This window comes from Sorex araneus, chromosome 9, assembly GCF_027595985.1.
Source record: "Sorex araneus isolate mSorAra2 chromosome 9, mSorAra2.pri, whole genome shotgun sequence".
NCBI lineage: Eukaryota > Metazoa > Chordata > Mammalia > Eulipotyphla > Soricidae > Sorex > Sorex araneus.
In genome coordinates this window covers 61,033,967-61,038,279 of record NC_073310.1, presented here as the reverse complement: position 1 = coordinate 61,038,279, position 4,313 = coordinate 61,033,967, and positions in this window count along the sequence as shown.

Below are 4,313 nucleotides of genomic sequence, written 5' to 3'. Positions count from 1 at the left end.
GGCCCGCGCCACTTCCGGTGGCGGGGCCCACCCCCTCTCCCTCCCACGGGCCAATCCGCAGCCCGCTCTTTCGTGACGTCACGCGCCCGGGTTTCCCAGCGGTGATTCCCGGCCTCGGTGCGCGGGGGCGGGAGGGACGCAGCTACAGCTGGAGGTGCGGCTGGTGGGTGCGACAGTCCGCCAAGGAGGGGCCGGGAAAATGCGGCCAATGACGTGGGGATCAGGCGAAGGCGTGGCAGGCAGCCTACAGCAGCTGAGGCACGGCCCCACTAGGTGCCCCCTCAGAGCTCCCGGGGTAAGGAGCCAGGGCTCATCCCGAGCCTCCGATTTCCTGAAATTAACCTTCTACGCGCTGCCCTGGCAGGCAGGCCGGACTCCAGTTGTGAAGGAACATGGTTCTTTTATTTATATATGGCTTTTTTTGAGTCACACCCGGCAATACTCGGGGGTTACTCCTGGCGGTGCTCGGGAGACCATCTGGGATGTTGAGGATCGAACCCAGGTGAGCCACATGCAAGGCAAAGGCCCTCCCCGCTGCCCTATCGCTCCGTCCCAGAACGTGGTTCAGATTCCTCCAAAGCTGAGTTAATGGCTTGCGATTAGCCACGAATGCGTAAGAAAGCCGAAAAGCCACCGCTAGGATTTGCAATTAGCTAAATTAAGGCTATTCCAGTTTGAGGGTGATACCTTAAGCTCAGGAGATCCCCAACATAGGAAATCATTTTAGGATTCAATAGGGAACTAAGCATAACTCCCCCAGGGGCTGGAGTGAGAGTATAGGGATTAAGGCACTTTCTTGCCTGACCGATCCCCAGTTCAATCCTGATGCACCTCTTGGTGTCACCCCAAAACCCAAAATAGTAAAAATTTCCCAGTTCCAGGGCTGGAGCGATAGCACAGAGGGCATTTGCCTTGCACGTGGCCGATCTGGGTTTGATTCCCAGCATCCCATATGGTCCCCTGAGCACCTCCAGGAGAAATTCCTGAGTGCATGAGCCAGGAGTAACCCCTGTGCATCACAGGGTGTGACCCAAAAAGCAACAACAACAACAAAATTTTCCTAGTTTCATGCCAGTGTTTTTGGCAGAATACTGTTGTCATCAACACATAGACTTGTTTTTACTTGTCACAAATAACCAGAAAGAATTTTTAACCCTTTCTCACAGGTTCTATAAATAAATTAGAAGGAACCCCTACAGTTGCCCCTATAGTTGCCTGCAAAGCTTGCGTCTTCACTGTACTCTCTGACCCTGGTAAAATTAAAGTTAAAATCAAGTATTTTAACTTTTAGCCATTAAGCTCCACAACCACAGTCGGTTATCATTCTCTTCATAGAAGCAAATCAAAGGCTTCCAGAGCTGAAATAACTCTGCATGGGCTCACAATTAATCAGGAGAAATAGGATCAAGACTTAACTATCTATGGGGCCGGAACAAACAGCAGGTAGGATGTTTGCCTTGCACAGGTCCACCCAGTTCAATCCCCAGCATTCCATATGGTTCCCTGAGGACCATCAGGAATAATTCCTAAGTGCAGAGCCAGGGGTAACCCCAGGTGTGGCCTAAAAATGAAAATAAGAAAACAAAACAAAAATAAAAAGGAGAGACCTAGTTATCTGGATTTCCCTGCCCCTCCCCCTCCCCCTGCCTTTTGCAGTCCTACAGATTAGAACCCAGGACATGCACCATGCACTTTGTCACCAAGCCACACCCAGGCCACCATCAGCTCCTAAAGTCAGCACCACAGCTTTCCGCCACGGTATAGATCTTCAATATGTTCTTGGGACGCTCCAGGACAGTCCTCTGAAACTATCAGAAAACCCCCGAAACCAGAAATTTCTAAAGGAATTTTTGTGCTGTCTCAACACTGTTTTGACCTTAGAACCAATAACGACTGGAATCATTATTTTAGGAGAAAAGAAGGGATCAAAATGCAAAAGAATCCATCCTGTACTCTTGGAGATTCAGAAGGGCTGGATAAAAGAGAACCCTGCAGAGTAACACACCCACAAGGTTCTTGGACAAGGCATTCAATTATCTCCAAGAAAAGGGGGAGGGGGAGGGGGAGGAGGAGGAGAAAGAGGAAAAGGAGAAGGAGGAAGAGGAGCAGGTGGAAGAGGAGCAGGAGGAGGAAGAAAAAAGACACTGAGTTTAAGAGATAATTGGCTCAGATCTTCCCCCCCCCCCCCCCGGAGTGTGAGGAGAGCATTTCCTCTGTACAAGTCTTTTCCAGGAAATGAGAAGCTGGGTGGTGAATAGAGGAGTATTTCTTTAAGAGAGAGAGGACCCTTTTAGGAAGACAACCACATAAGCATCATTCAAGCTGTCTACTTCCAATACTTGTTTTGATCCCCAAAGGAGGGAAAGAGTAGGAAGGAACCAAAGAATCTTAGATATAAGCCTAAATATGTGGCATTCTAAAACTTAACGAGAACAAAAACAAAGTCCTTGTCTTTAATGTTTAATGTCATGACAAAGCAGAAGATTTGGCAAAAAGTCTAGGAAGGCTGGCTTTTTATCAGAACAGCTCTGGAGACTGACCAAGTAGACTAAAGTGACAGTGAACGTAATCTTAACCATCTGAGTTGTTTCGTTTGTGCCTTTTGTCCCAGTTGGCTGAACATTCTGTTCCTAGATGCTCTGGTTTCTCTCTCTCTCACACACACACTCCTTGATTTTGTTTACCATACACACATACACACACTCCTTAATTTTATTTACCTCAGTAGTATACTGAATTCAATTCTAGCTGCACTCAGTTTCTCCAAGTTTATGTGTAATTAGTTTAATGTTGCAAGTTATACCTAATATTCCTAAATCCTAGGAAACATTAGGTATAATTTGTGGGTCTTTTATAAAAAGTCTAACATTGTCCTTTAAAACTTCCATTTATTTTCTGTATATATTCCTTCCACTTATTTACAAGTAAAAGAATTAAAAATTCTACACTATCATGAAGTCATCATGAAAACATGTCATTTTTTGCTTCGTCTCAGCAAAAAAAAAAAAAAAAAAAACCAAAACATTAATTTAAGAACTGTCTCTTCAAAGTCTGAAAGCCAGAACATTTAGGAGTGTCTAACAATTGAAAAAAACTGAGTCGCAGAATCTAAAGTTTATTTAGGAGTGAAACTGGACTCCAAGTGTCCCTTGCTCACTTCAATGCATAAACACAACCACACTATAGACCCAGGAGTGTGTCTAAAAGTTAAATATCCACAGGCTCAGCACCTCCCTTCCCCTCTATTTTGGAGGGGAAACTTGCTTTCTGTACCCCAAAGTTGAGATTCGCTACCCAACACGCATGTCTTAACAGGTGCTCTCTGCTTCCTTTTAGAGACTTTGGTTTCTCAGAGCCAAACCCTGGAAGAGAAAATGCAACTGAGGACCGAGGGGTGTGTGTGTGGGGGGAAGGTCGCAGCCAGGGCTGAACCCCCAAAAACCAGAACAGAAAATACAACAGAAACAGCTGAGTGAATTGGTCATGAAGTGAGCCGAGTTGCAGTTGCAACCAGCTGCTTCCTAAGAAAGGGCTTTGCAATCACCTGGACGGGATGGAATAAATGTTATTTCCTCGTTGTGTACCCCCCCACCCTGACAATTTTAGCTTCTTTTCTTTCGAAGCCCTAGGATCCAGCTTTTTCTTTCCTGGGGATTCGGAGCCCGGGGAGAGCTACACGAGCTCCCGTTTTACAAGGATCTCTTCCGGAACACGGGGTCTTCCTCATCGGGAGGGGGCAAAGGACAGCTCGTGATCTGGGGGCAAGCCACAGGACGGCCCGGCAAAACCCTGAGGGGGAGGCGTTAGGTCACCCCGCAAGCTGAACTCCGGCTCCCATCACTCAAGGACCCGTCTCGGGGTCGGTTCGATGCCGAATTCAGAACCGCCGCCCGCCCGAATCCCGCGGGCACGCCGAGGTCAGCGAGGAGGCGTCGGGGCCAGTCGCCCGGGGTCGAGCAAGCTGCGTCCGGAAACGGCAGCGCGTCCCCCACGGCTCCGCGGCGGGGCTGGAGGGGGCCCTCCCCGGCCACCCCCCGCCCGGCCCCGGGACGCCCCGACGCGGCCCTGCGGGAAAGTCCCTGCCCCGACGCGCACGCCCCGGCCGCCCACGCGCCGCCGCGCGCCGGCTCGCCCCGCCCACCGGAAGTGAGGCGGAGGAAACGCCACGTCGGAGGCGCGCGCTGGCGCCGGCGCGCTGACGTCAGGCGCCCTCCCGGCGGCGGGGGGCGGGCCCGGGGGCGGGCGGGCGGGGAGGCGGGGCGGAGGCGGGGCTGGCGGCGGGGCCGGGGCGCTCGCCGGGGAGGTGGGTTCAG